We start from the raw sequence: 15740 nt of genomic DNA on the forward strand, positions 1-15740 counted from the left end.
AAGCTCTTCAGTGGCAAACTCATCATGAGCTGATCTTAACTAATACTAAGCCAACAGAGTCACTACAGGGGAAAAAAAATTGAGTTGACTGGTAGCAGTCAGAGCCTAAGTAGGCTGAAGCATTGGACAGCTTGAGAAATGCCACGCTGCCTTAGACCAGAGCAGGAAACAATGTAAGCAGTAGTAAAGAAGCATTTTACTTTTAAGGTGGGGAAAAAGGAGAGCCCAAGAGTGAAGGGTTCAACTAATCAGGGAGCATCACCCTGATAGGAAAAGAGTAAAATAAGAGCAAAGAGACAAAAAGTGTTTGATGAGAGTAAGCAGGGAAAAAAGACGCAGGAGGAGGAAGAAAAAAACCCACATCTGTAGGAAGAAAGACAATGTGAGAATCTTCTTGAGTGAAACAATGATAAAAAATTCCTGGTCGACTCCTCTGATGTGTCTTGATGCTGTCTCTAGAAGTACGTACTGTTCATTTTGTGACCAAACTTCTAGCAATAGCTTCCTATTGATTCACTTGGATCTGATCTGGTCATCCTGACAAAGCTCAAAGAAGTGACTACAGGGAAGTGAGTCTCTTCTATAATTGTAGAAGAGGTTAGAAGAAAATAATCCCACAGGCCACAGTAGTTGCATTTTTCTTTGGCCTGTTTATATTTTATTTCTTCTAAGTTTCAAATATACAAATTGTAGACCAAAGAACAATCTAAATTTACAGTATCAATACCTTTCATCATGACATAATACATTTTTTTCAAATGTACATTTATTTTAAATATGATTTTAGAAGAATCTTGATGATACTTGGCTAAAATTATCTCTAGTATAATTCCACTGAATTAAAAGAGGTTGCAGAGGGAGGGAGTGAATTTGCCTCCTGGTGTTATTGGTGAAAAAAAAAGAGTTTTATGTCAAGATGTTTTTTATGAACTTGAATCCAGTTTCTAATCATCCAGATTGCCCTGTACAATAAACTCTTGATTATGACTGCTGGCGTTAACAGTAATAAGACAAGATGATGTGCAGCACAATTTTCTTCATTCAGCTTTTCATTCTCCCACAGCTCCTAAAAAGTCTCCATATCTTTCTGTTGGTTTTGTTTAAAAGTCATGTAAAATTAGATATTATCAATCAAGTCACACATTCTCAAGTGCAAAAACGTTATTTTGTTGATTGCCATGTAGTTTTGTGGGATGAATCGGCACAGCTCTTCTCCTTGTTTGGGAAAGTTGGCACTGTCATGCTCATGTAACTTTCTGCTGAACTGATAGCACAGGAGAAAGCATCGACTTTCCTTCGGTCTAAGGCAGAGCTGTGGAGACTGATCAAAAACACTTATCTGCATTCTTTCCACTCTGTAGCTTCAGCCCTGCACACTTTTCTCCACCAACACTAATTAAACTAAGGAGGAAAAAAATTAGATGTTTGCACTTAGACAAAATTATTTGAAGAGCGAACTGCTTGCTGGAAAGATAATCAACAAAAAGTTTTCATTCTGAAATCACAGTCTGGCGTTTCCTTGGCTCTCTTGTTTGGGCTCAGGGTTCAGAAACCTTGTGGTCCTTGCTCTGCATGGTTTATCAGTGTCAAGAATTTGTTGTAGGCATGAGAACTGAAACCTGACAGCTGCTGTAGAAATCCTAGCACAAACAGTGTGGCTAAAGGGATGCCTCAGTATCCTGGAATTACTGCTTCAAATAAGAAAAATATGTGGGTTTTCAGACTTTGGGGAGTTTTTCCTCTCTATTTCAAGCATCTTAGTGTCTTTGATCAATCAGCTAAATTACATTCTTCACTGGTTGGCTATGATATTCATCCAAATTTTTTATTTAGTCCTATACAAGAACCTTCCATTTCTGTAATACCAGAGACATTTATGTGGCTGATATTTTAAATGGATGTGTGGAAAGCCTTCTTCTCTTCCAAATAATTAAAGCATCATAATTCTTCTATGTCACAAAACAGGCTAAAGGCAGAGGCACAGTTTACCAAGTGCAAGCTACAAGCAACAGGACAAGATGGGAAAAAAACCCAGGGATGAGAGCTGAGACCAACAGGATTTGTAGTGGTTTGTGGTAGTGAAAGTGATGCCTGCACCCCTGTGAGGTGTTGGTATGACTACAGCTCTGTCAACAATGCAGTTCTTATGAGGAAAGAAAGGAGGAAGAGAAATCTGTTATCTGACCAGTGCATATCAGTCTTTCAAGTTAACTGGCCTGATTTTCAGAGAAAGGAAAGCACAGAATCCCACAGAGATTAGTCTTCCAGCACAACTGTGCTGGTGGACTAGACTTGGAAGGAGGTACCCATCCACTGTTCAGCCTGTGTTAACTCTCCCCACGATGCAGATCTACTGGTGTCATAAAATGCTAAGGACTATTTAACGTACCCATAAGCTACCTCACGTGTTCTGGGAGCTAAAGAGAGGTTGTCCATGGCCTCAGGTAGCTGGGATGGGGTGAAGAGAGACAGCCACTACCCCTGCATTTGTGTGAGCTTAGGTCAAAGGTCACACAGGTCCAAACAAGTTGTCAAGCTAATTCTTCTACTTCAATCTTGAGAAAGGTATAAGCAGGTTGCATAAGGAGATTTTTGGGGTTTTTTTTGGTGAAAAAGTTGTTTATGCTACATATGGAATAACCAGTCTTCCCCAAGCCAAAAGCATTGGCTACATAATGAAATAGCCCAGTCTCTAGCAATTTCTATCTCACAACAGAGCCTGGGGAGGTTTAAAGGAGTGTAAATGCCTCTCTACATTTCTGGAGTTTCTGACCTTATGTCTGCTGTTTTGTAGAGGAGGCAGATCTGATCCCCAGCTGCGCATGAACTGTGGGCTCCCTTCAAAAAACTCTTTCTATAGAGGATTGTAGACAGTTATTGCAACAGTCTCTTTCAGTAAGTGACCTCATGCACATGGCATTTTATCTACAGACCTAACTGCTCAAGCCTGATACACAATTCGCTGGACAAACAGTCCTCTGACAACCCTGCAGAAGTAGAAGCAGGCACTGGAACACATGGCTGTTTTGCAAGGTGGCTTCTTTGCCTCACTTACTGCCTTGCCTGAGTCGTCTTTTTCAGAGTGGTAGATAGCACTCATCACTGTCTTGCCCACAGATGCTGATTGACGGTGAGGGAGACTGAGAAGGAAAACAAAGGTACTCACCAACCTGTAGCTTCAGACACTGCTCTGTTCCCAAAACTAGAGTTGGGTTGCAATGACTATCCCATAGGGTCCAACAGCCTCCCTGGGTACCCTCTACATCAGATTTTGTCAGTGTTTTCTCTACCCTGCTCCCTTAGTAAATGGCCTTTGCTAACTCTCTTTTTACTGCCTGCCACATTTTTCATGGCAAGTTGCCACTTTTTAAAGATCTTATACCAGCTTCACAGGATGGAACTAACACTTGCTGATTTCACACACTTTGGCACAGATATAAATATTTTATGCTTGCAGATAGTCCCAATGAGACTTCCAACCTCAGTAGAAGGGATCATCATCAACTGCAGTCATTACAGTACCTGAATAATAATTATTCCTCCCTATTTGGCTTTGCCCCACAAACCAAAGAGACACAGCAGTGCTTACCTCTTCTACACAAACCAACAGAAATAGTCATGAAGCAGAGCATATGCTGTCTTTTGTTCCAACTGAAACACTCCAGAAGTTGGCGACTATATTTTATCTACCGTAGAATACCAAGGATCTCTGCTTAAATGATACATCACTGCACCATATCACAGTGCAAAGTTGGAACTTACTGTGTATAATTTAGTGTGTGTATAACATGTTTATTTAAACAAGTATACATACACATAAACACAGGTACCGACACATATACATACTTCTGTATGTGATGGTTTGTGTGCATATGTATTTATATACATATATACATACATAATTTATATACATATATAATACATACATACACAAATGCATGCATATATATATAAGTATATACATGTGTATTTTTTGATATATGCATGGTAATTTTACTGGTCAATGACAGGCGATTTTGTTAAACTCCTCAAGGATTTTATTTGCTTAAGAGAGAAGTAAAATAAAATATTTAGCAAAAGATATGGCACACTTTTAAAACTGTAAGAGAAGCATTGTTTCCGATGCAGAAATGAAGATTTGTAACTTGAGAAATGCAAGAAGGAAAATAACTAACTTCGAAGCCAGACTAATCTCATGCACACTACAATTTGTTACTTTGCATCCTTCCCCCTGGTCCCCAAAATATTATTAATACATAGAAATTCCTCAGGAACAGAAAAATTACTATAGAGTTAATCCTGACATTTCCAGAATGCCACCATGAAGTGGCTGAGTAACACTATTTAACCACTGAGGCAAAAGCAGAACATGGTTAAAAGTGCACTGTCGGGCTACTGTTGTTGACCTTCTACAGGCCACAAAGGTCTCGGCAATCATTGTTGACATGACAGCCTTCAGAAGAAGCAATAGAGTTCACTGGTGGAGCCACAAGGCTGTTCTTTGGAAGAAGAAACCAGCAGTGATACTCATAAACTATAGAATGTAAAGGAGCATGGGGTGATAATATTACAGTCTTCACACTGAGGGTGATTGTGTGAAATGTCTAAGAGTCTAAACACATGTAGTGTTACAAAAATACACTGAAAACCCCCTCCCACCCAAATGCAGTCCACCTCTCCTCTAAGAACATTTGTCCTACTGCTTGCTTGGACGGCAGAGCAGGAAAAGATAGCCTTGTGGTACAGGGGTGACAACTGTGTACAGAGACGCACGATGTTTAATGAAAAAAATTGGAGTTGGGTTACTGTTTCCATTGAGCTGCCTTTGTCTCCTCCCTCACCCTCCAAGAGCAGGAGATAAGTCCTACAGACATCAGTCCCACGGAGCACACCAGCCCCACGAAGGACACCAGTCCCACAGACCTTCTCTCCAGCTGAGGTCAGAAGGGCTGCACCCTGGGACTGGTTAAGGAAAAAAGGTGTCACTTCGGCAGCTTGGATAGTGTTATCTTGCTTTATGTGAAGCTAGGACCATTTCAAATACAAGTTGTTCACTCTTCATGAGACACTCCATGCCACTTTACAACACTACTGAGAGGATACGACTCACTCTGAGCAGACTGCGTCACAACATTGTGCTTTTCTTTTTTTCTTCTCTGTAATTTCAAATGCCTGAAGTGAATTTATTGATTTTCTGAAAGTTGTTTTGTTAACATGATCTTTAGTTCCCATTATATAAACATTTTAAGCTGCTTTGTTCAGAGGAGGGCTCTGCACCTCTTCCCAGTATCATAGCGAGCACAAACACAAAGTCGTGCTGGCACTGCAAATGCAGCTTTTTCTTTGCAAAGGTAAATTTGACCCTTCTGAAAACAGAGCCAGGTGGACAGTCATATTCAGAGCCAGGTATACCAGACTTTTGCAGAAGTGAGCTTCTGTGGTACCATGCGTATGTCAATGCCCTTCTGTGTGCATCCGCTACCACAGGGCCTTTGCATGGGAGCAAAACACTGCAGCCAAAAGGGCAGTCATCTGCCATCTGCTCTCCTCACTCCTCTGTAACTGAACTGTTTTGCAAATCACAGGATCTCATTAGTATTCAAAACAGGCCACAGTATATTGATTGTTTTAAAGACTGGCCTGGTGAAAGAAGACACATCTGTGTCTTCCTGAAATTGAGAGGGAAAGATTTTGGCATAGCAAAGGTTAATATGTTGTGGGTAGAGAACCCCATTGTCAGCCTTTTTAACACTTCCAGGTTGGATCACTATTTGACATACCACAGAAGACACCCTTATTTATTGACATTTACTTTTTCTTTGCAGGAACAGTCACACTCTCCAGTCACTGGTTTTCTTGTGGCTTTCATGCTGAGCCTGTAGAACAGGATGTTCGAGAGCTGTCCCATATGGTGGCATGATGTCTATTGTTCAGATGATTGGCTTCAAGCACTGGCTGGCTTTCACTTTTTGCTTTGAGTTGGTTATGGCTGAAACTAGCATCAATTGTTGGGATGGGGTGGAGAAACCGGGTCCCAGCGAAGGGTGAATCCACAAAGGGGTTTATTTTCATTACATGAATTTAACACATCTGCTGGAGTTAGATTTCTTTGTGTATTAAGGGTATTATGGTTCAAATTAGAGGGATATTTAAAGATCATAAGAATAGAATTTCCTTCTAATGCAGTGGTGTATATTTTGGTTTCATTATAATTCTTATTTCTTTTAACACATTTGTGATTTGTCCAGAGCTTAGGTTAATGTGCCTATTTATGTGTTTATTTCGGATGGTTGTTATATATACATTTACCAGTAGACTTGATTAAGCTAGTTTTCTTGTTTCCTGGACTATTAAGAGCACTTGCATGCGCAACTAAATGGTAAGACAGAAGCTGTCTACATTAAATGCAATAACATGAAAAAAACCTGAGATCACTTTGACTGCATTTGCTCCTGTCAGTAACTGTTTGCTTTCTTTCTCTTCCTGTAAAAGGTCTTCCACATTTTATGCTGCTTCTTTCCAAATACAGAGAATTTGCAATGTCATAACAGGAATCCATATAGGAAAACTATTCTTTATTCTGGGTAAGAGAATAAAGCACCCAGAGTGCATCAAAGTATGTAATGCTAAGCCCTGATAGTAATGTTTATGAATTACCTTCCGACCCCAGCTGGTGACCAATCTCTGTCTTAAAGTGTGAATATTGATGGTCCCTGTGGTTTTATCCTGGTCATTGTAAATTTGTTTTTCAGTACTCTCAGTGGATATTCACTGTCTCATCCAGGTTGTCTGCCCCTGTAAACAGGTTTTAGCTTACGGCCTTTCTGGTTTGTACAGTGTGAAAAAAAAGCACAGCCAAGATGGCAACTTCTGTGACAGGAATAAATAGACAAATTTTAATCTATAAAATTCTCCCTTATGTACACTACACTTGGCAGAACTTGAAGAGTAGGGAGGGCAATTTGTGTTAGAGCATCCAGCATGTTTGGTATCCTCTAATTTAATGTCAAACACTTGCTACTTAAAAAGTTGTATTTTCATTAAAGAAAAAAAAACCTCAAAGTTGATATATATCCTAAAATACCATTTTGTCATAACAAGAGGACAACCAAGATATTCCCAATGAAATATACACAGAGTATCTCACCATCTCCAAACAAACCCCCAAAACCCAAGCCCTGCACCACAGCTGAAGGCAGCATTTTGTTGCCCCTTTTTGTTGCCCATTTCCACCAGCACATGACTGATCTCTTGAAACTCATTGAATCAAACACTGACGGGTGCTACACCTGAACACCATTAAAGATTTGGTTAGAGGAGACTTTGCACCACAACTGTAACACCCGGACACATGAAAATACAAATGGTTTCACCAGGATTTGCTGGACCCCTCACAGCAGAGAAGCATTTGCATTTTGGCACTTTCTAAGCAAAATTGCATTGTCTTCCCTAATCGCATAGTGGCTTTCTAGCCTAATTTATTCTTTTCTGGAAGGATTTTGTGGAATGCGTGGGGGTGATGGCATCCTTGCGCCACAGAGCTCCAGCAGCCGTGCGCTTTCAGAGTCCCTGGAGGCAGTGCGTGCAGGTTTGGGGAGCCCTGTATGAACAGGACTATTAAGTACACGCTCTATTTGAGCGGGCTTGCACTCTGGATCTCTTTTCTCTCAACTCATTATTAATGGAGTGTGTGTGTTGGGATGGGGGGACTGAATGAAATTACAAATGAGCTAATTTCCTTTTGCAACTGTACATCAAAAACTGAGAAGTTTGTAACACTTCTTTCTTCCCAGGCAGACTCCACATCCCAAGGAGCATTTTTAAGGGTTCCCCCCCACCACACACACACGCACGCTCATGCTCTTTTTGTATCTCTCCTAATTCAAAGTTTCAACAGCACTACTGTGGAGAGAAACACTTGCTAAAATAAAATGTGATGCTTGGAAGAGAAAGAATTATCCAAATCTAATTATTAGACACTGGAAGCATTTTGAGAGTCAGACATCCTACTGAGATGGCAGAATGCCGCATAAGTAATGCAGCAGGCAGGTTTTATTTCATTTCTAGGAGACTATTCATCTGTGGCCACAAAGAATCTTTGATAAGTATGTGCGTGAAGAAAAACCACTATCATTTCAGTGACACTATCAATTACTAGTTAGCAAGTACCACTGATACGCTGCACTGCACAACTTATGAAGAGTGCTCAGCTGGTAACTGGTATAATCAGGGAGTAAAGAGCATGCTGATTATTGGCATGTTGGCAAGTACCTGGAAGAAGAGTACGATAGGGAACAGTTTTAACCTGAAATTATTCACAGAGGCTTTCCACGGTTCTTGAGGAGGAGAGGAGCAACAAGGTGCACAGTAAACTTACAAACAAAACTCTGCTGACATCGATAGTCTCAGACAACATTTTCTGAGACTGGTGCTACAAAACCATTGCTGAACATTTTTAATGGTGACAACTGGACTGTGACCCACATTCAGCAAAGGCCCAAAGACCTTAATATGAATGAACTAATGTAACATTGTAAGGCACTTCTTTTTAGCCTTTACATAATTTTAGATTGAGAGTCATGCTGTTAATTGGTCGATAGGAAGACAGGATGTACATGTCTTCATGCATGGAAATGTGTAAAGGTTTGATTGAGTGTGCTGCAATTTCTAGTTGATTTGGAAAGCTTTTGTTTTAATATTAACAAAAGTTTACTCATACAACATGAACCATTTGAACACAATTATCTATCATAAACAAGATGACTTCCATTTATTCTCCACCTTCCTTGTGTAATATTCCTTTGTCACAGGTATTGCATTGTCAAGAGGGGACTTGCCAGTGGTCTGATCTCTGCTCTCATTGCTGTTTTGTGTTTTCATCATGTTTTACGTCACCCATTTTGGATTTTTAGAGGACAGTCACGTGGTCTGCTCCCATGCCCATGACTTCTGGAAGCCACAGCAGTAGACTAACCATGCCCTGCAAGAAGACACACCGATTCCTGGTGCTGCTCTAGAAAGGAAAGGCTTAATGGCTGATGTGGTCTCCTGCGGAAACAAAGCAGATTCAATCAACCCCTAGGTGAGATATATAGTACCAAGTTAAACAAGTTTCATGTGAATAGAGGAGTGTGGGAGAGGACTCCCTTCTCCCTCTTCACTGCCCTCACTCCAGCAATGATGCAGTCTGAGCTCACTCCTTCAGAGGTGACGGAAAATGCAGCGTGAAGGCAGCTCTCCTGAATGCTCCATCTCAGGAAAGAGCTTACAGCATGTTAGACACTGGGATATCTATCTGCTAGACAAAAATCCATAGGAAACCAGGCCATATTGGCTCCCAGAGCTGCTCATCCTGCATTCAGAAGCTGCCTTCAAGATCTGTGAATTCTCTGGGGCATCAGATTCTCAAAGCACACTTTTCTGGTGAGAGCTTTTGGGTTACTGAAGGAGTTCTGGAAGGATGCCTGGATTAGTGATGGAGATGTCTAACAATATATTTCTAGTTCACACTAATACTGATAAACTGCAATATTCAATGCAATTTCATGGTAACGCTGCGAGTTAAAGTGCTCTCAATAACATAAAAATTACCAAAGTGCACCTTCACAAAACGTACTATTCATAATTTTTCAGTCAATTAATACGGAAAATGTAAAGGAGAGCAGATTGTTTTCTATATCAACAGTTCACTGAGAAGATTGTTTTAATTACAAGGCTCTCACATCTTTTTATATTAGGTGTCTTGTTGAGGTTGAAAAGCCATTAGTGTCTCAATGTCTTGCAAAGCTTTCTCTACAATTGTATAACAGCTACTTAGCAGTTATATGAAGTATACCATTTAAACAAAATTTAAGTCCACAATTACTCTGTTAATAAAATGTAAATTTAAAAATACATGCAACCATCATGAAGATGGAACATTTAATTCTCACTTAGCTTCCCACAAAATGAAGGGTTAATTTGGTAAAAGGTAAGAAGACTGCAGTAATTGCTCTTATCTGCTGTTTCGTGGGTGAAAATAACTTCTAAGACTCTGAATTCTGAGGCCTAAATCAAGTGTTCATTTTACCTAGCTATAACTCCCCTGGAACATTAGAAGGAACAATTAGCATAGATCTACCTGTGTATCTTAAGTTATGCTTAATGCATGGGAATGGTGTGCTTAATTTTACTGCTTTGAAAATATACCTCTGGAGAATAAAAGAAAGACTTTGGAGTTCTCAACAACAGTAAAAAGGGAAGAGCCTGATTTATTTACTTTCTCTTTTGTGATAACCTTGCTCTTTCTTGTCCTAATCTTCTGTAACGAGTATAAAAATAAGACAAAGTGACGCAGAGAATTCCTGAGCACTGTGGGGCTCAGTGGAAATAGTGCTCCGGCTTTTCTCAGCCAGAAGACAGCACGGACACTGTGGGTTTCTTCTTACAAAACTATTGTTTGATGACTATATTATGCAATGAGCCTTTCAGTGAGCATCTCTATCATGAACAGGAAGAAGAAGATGTGGATTGGTCCACAAGTAAGGTCCTGTGATGTTGGAGCAGTCAGAGAAGTTGTTACAGAAGGAAAATCAAGAGTAGATGTATAACAAGGAAGATAGGTGACATTGACCAGAAAATGAAGGTCCAGCACTGCCACAGGTAGCTGTTGGGAACCAGTAAACACCATGAAAAGAAAAGGTAGCCTTCACCACTCCTGAACCCTATATCAGGGAACATTCCTCAGTAGGGAGAGCAGCACCAAATTTCCAAACAAACAGAGAAAGAACAGAAGAAGGAGTTTGAAATGTTAATCCTCAGGGAACAAGATCACTCTTGTAACCCAGAATTAGAGGAGCCTAAGGGACTTTCACACTCAAAACCCATCAAATGCCAAGGGTAGTTGGACAAAGTCAAGAGCACAAACTCTTTTAAAGGTCTGAAAATCTCAGCCATGTGTGTCTGTTAACTACCTTCCTGGACGCTGCTCAGAAAGCAGTGATATGAATATTTGTTGTTACCTTGGAACAACATACATATTGGGAAGTCACTTCTCCTTTTTGGGACAGAACCTGCTCCCATTATTCTTTTTCTTAAATAATCCAGCCACCAAGCCAGGAAACATGAAATTGCTACTCTACCCTTAATTGGTTTAGTGACGGACTTGGTAATGTTAGGTTAGTGATTGGACTGGATGATCTTAAAGGTCTTTTCCAACCTAAATGATTCTATGATTCTAATATCAGTATCCCTTGAATTAATAAAGCTGCCTTTTTTACAAGGTGCACAGTCCTGATCAGAAAAACTTCTAGGAACATGTAGGCACCTAACTTACTACAGAAGTAATAGGTTATAGCACTTAAATAGGATTTAGAAACCTAAATCATAATTGATTTGGCCCTGTATGATGTGACTGGGAAATCCTGAAGGTGAGCTACTCACGCAGCCAAGGGAGCTCCATTTTAACTCCACTTCTGCCTTTGCCATTGTCTGACCTTGCTTATAAAAATCAGGGCAGTTATTCACATCTCCTAAGGAGCTCACATCTCAAATTTTGAGAAAGAATCCTTTTTTCAGCATTTCACTGATTGAAATTTGACAGTGAGGGGCATTTCCCATTACCTTTCCCTGCTGATCAGTAAATTATTAAATTCTGTCTCTGACTGCAGTCAGAATGTGAATCGAAACATGAATTTTCTTGCAGATAGTTTCACTTGTCCACCCCATTTTTAATGCTCACTATCGACTCAAAGGCAATTGCCTCTCAAAAGGAAAGCTGCTGTGTTTTTTTCCATGTCTTACAATTTTATCATTAAAGGCTACATAAAAATAATTCTGTAAAGACAAATTTTTAAAAAGTGCTAAACTGTATTATTTCCTGTGTTGTCTGTATTATGGAACTCCACCCACAAGAAAATTATCCATTGCTATTTATTATTCACCACCATAACCTGTATTCCAGATCAGGGTAAACTCAGTGGGAAGAAAAGGAGTGACTGAACACTGTATGTGGAAAAAATAGAAACAGTGAAAACAAAAAGTTTACTGCAGTAGCTGGTCTGCAGTAACTTACAAATTACTAACAACTTATGTAAGTTTTACATGCCTATTCCATCTGCTATTCATTAAAAAAACACGTTGCCATGGTAACTACCACATGCCATGGTATTTATGCTGTTTCTGATGTACAAAGCATAGTTTGTGTAGGAGTGTGTGTATGTATATGATGTGGCAGCTGTCGTCTCTGCCATTTTGTTGCTGCTCTAGAAAAAAATAAAGCAAGTAGTGGCTATGAATACTCATTTGAGTAACGATACTCGCACCCATTTGACTAAAGGCCCACACAAAGCTCCACATGGTTATCATCTGACCAACCCACACACGGGGTGTTCTCACAAGGGGGCAGAGCTGGGTGGGCTACCTTTAAAAATAACACTGCTATCTGTCACAGAATTAACAGGCTGGAAGGCAAAAAGATATCCATATTTTTAGTGACATACAGAAAACAAAGGCTTTCAGAATGACCTTCTTCATCTTTCTTTTAAAAATATAAATGGGAAATAGCACAAATAGCCTTGCCCTTTAGAGAGATGTAAATTTTCTGCGTGGTGGAAAAGAAGGTAACTCAAAGCACTTCCCAATAGTCCTCTTTCTTTCCATTATTTAAAAAAGAGTACTTGCTGAAGATGGACAAGCTGGTAAGAATAAAATAGACACAAAATTTTGTTCAGTACTCAGTTCGTACTGAACTTCCTTTGAGTTTTAATGGTATTGTGACATTTTTATTCTGTTTGCCATCTATTTAACTTTGACATTTCGCAAGAAAAATATCATTCAAAGGCTATTTGCATACCATTTTAACTTCATTTAATATATATTAGTGTCTACTACAAACTTCAGAGAAGTGGTCTTACACGATGGTTTGCTTGCTACCTGCCTGAAGAGATGCTTAGTTTCATATTTATGTTCTTAACTGTCAGACAGCTCTGTAGTTTTCCAGCTTAAGCCAACTCCCTCCATTTTTACTGAGCTTGCTTGTCACAAGCAATTAACAAATAGATATTTCAAGGTTCATGAATATGATCTGACCTCAATGGTCACCTGTTACAGTAACAAATAAACCACCCAAAAAAAGCCTGAGCTCTTGTTGATTCTGCTTTGTTGTGCAGTAAAAAAAAAAAAAAAAAAAAAAAAAAGGTAGAAAAAGGAGGCAAACAAAGGGGCAAAGGGAATTGGCTGCTGTACCTTCACCTACAATAATTTAAATAGTTCAGTAGCTAAGGGGAAACTGCAACTTTGTGGAATATATGTACTTGCATAAAATCAGAAAGTTGAGAAACTGTCTGTTCTCAGTGCCATGGAATAACCTGTTTTCATGAAAACATACCTGCAAACTGATTAATAACAAGAGATGGAAGGAAGGGGCAATACCGATGACACTGGTGATTAGAAAAGCAGCCTGGCTGTATTTATTAGCCTTCTTGCACACTTCTTGACAATGACAAGTCAACAAACCATATCAGAGTCTTGTATTACAGGAAATGAACTGAAGCAGCCTGTGCAGAGTGGTTGTCTACACATCTTCAGCTGACTTTCAGGTGTCCCAGATTCATCCATTTCAGAAGAACTCTATAGATCAGAAATCATGATATACAGCTGTGCAAAGATTACAAGGATGCAAATAGATGATTTTCTTCAGCAGAATGTGTTTGCTGCTTACTGAAAATATCTCAAATGTGTATGCTGAGCAGAATAAAAAGCAAGAATCACTTATTCATGTGAAGGAGATACCAGGCATCAGTGTGCATGGCTTTGCACATTATGGGATCATTTATAGCCTTAATCATAAGTGCTTATAAAATGCTCTTCCTCATCAGAATCCTCTTTTCATACTTGCATACAAGACTTCAGACACTTGCACAGGTGTAAATGACCATATAATGGTCTGACAGTGCACTATTCTAAGGTATCAAACCCTGAAGTCTTTTTCTCTCACATATATTCCAAAATGTTGCTCTCAAGAACAGAGGAATAAAAGACCCAAACCTAGGAACTGCCTATGGTAACAGGAAGAAATGAAAGGGACTATTAAAAAACCCTCTCTCCCTACATTAGTGATACTTGTTGGGAATTACAGCAGCCTCAGCTTCTCTCATTTTACATCTAGTACCTTTGACCCCAGAAGGCTGTTCTAGTAGGCAGGGAATTAACAGAAAGTCAACATGTCATACTCTGACCCTGAGACAACAGCCAGAGCAGGTTATCATAGGATTCATTATAGCCTTAAAAATGGAATCCTCAACTGGCCAGTTAAGCCTGCTTCGAGCTGTCAGAATGATACAAAACAGCATCATCAGGTCAGAGAAACTGGCATTTTCAGGTTTTAGAGTGAAAGAGTGAATAGCAATCCTGTGATAAAGAATTTTAGGATTCATCAGGCATAGACCCAGTTCTGTGAGTTTTTCAATTTTTCCTAGAGAGCTGTTAGCACTCATAACTAAATCCATCACACAAATAGTATCTCAAAAATGCCCCCAAAACCAACCAAACAAAAAAATTGAGTCCTGGGAATTTTGCATCCCCATTAGAACTAGCCTTGCACACAGCTGTTAGGCAATCTCCTCCCAGACCAAAACGTACCACTTTATCCAACCCACATTTGCTTTTCAACTTATGTCTAGTGTAAGGTATTTTAAGAATTGCAAAATCTAGAGCAGGAAGGTTTTGTTACAAACAAAATTACTATTTTATTTGTTAAACTAGATTAAACTCACAGCACTGTGTATGTCTAAATAATAAGAAAGGAGCTGGAAGAAATAACTGTGTAATTCCAGGAGGTCGGTGACATTAACCACTGCTGTTTGGCCCAGATTGCTCCACATACTTAAATGGTTATATTTTATCTACCACCGCATTCCTTTCCTCTGTATATTCAGCTGTAATTACCCTATCTTTCAGAACGGTACCTCAGGTAGTCGTGATTGTTGTGCTACAGGGAGCTAGGGAAACATCTTCAGCTTTAAAAGCTGTTACAGGTTTTTGCAGGTGTGTTTGAGACTAGCACAGCACAAATGAAGTTATCTAGTGCAAGAGTTAGACAATATGGACCACGTGCACAGAGGGGCAATTAGCACAAACAGGGGAATAATCTACGATAGCGGAAAAATAAACAGAGCTCTTTCACATTGAATCTGAAATCCCAATTACATCACAGAACACAGATGTTAGTCCCATAAAATAAATACAATTGGCACCTTTGGGTTATGATTAAATCCTGCAGGCACTGAACAAAACGTATACCTTTTCCCTTTAAAACACATTTTCTTTTTTGCTCGGAAGCAAACTTTCTTTTGCACCTAATTCCCATCATAGTTATTTATATAAAGAAAATCATATTTAGTACCATTCCCTCTCTAGTTTATAACATTCAAGAATCTCCTCTTTCTCTCTCAAGAGAGGGACAGCAAAACTAAGATCAATGATTCTGACGATACAATCATGCAAGCCAGGATTTCCCATGAGTGCAATTAGTCTTCCTTGTCTTATCCTCATGTATAGACCTTGTTCCCTTGGTCCTGGCTAACTCCAGACCATTTCAACTTCAATACAGTTCCTGGAACAAGACCACTTCTTCAAGATGCCTCTGAAGATGTTAAGCGATACTCAAAACTCCTTCTCTGAAGGTGTCTCCCTGACATATTCCACCTCCCAAAAGTGACCGTAGAAACAATAAAAGCTTTTTAGATTGTCATGCATGCATT

Source organism: Pelecanus crispus, chromosome Z (genome assembly GCF_030463565.1).
Source record: "Pelecanus crispus isolate bPelCri1 chromosome Z, bPelCri1.pri, whole genome shotgun sequence".
Taxonomy (NCBI): Eukaryota; Metazoa; Chordata; class Aves; order Pelecaniformes; family Pelecanidae; genus Pelecanus; species Pelecanus crispus.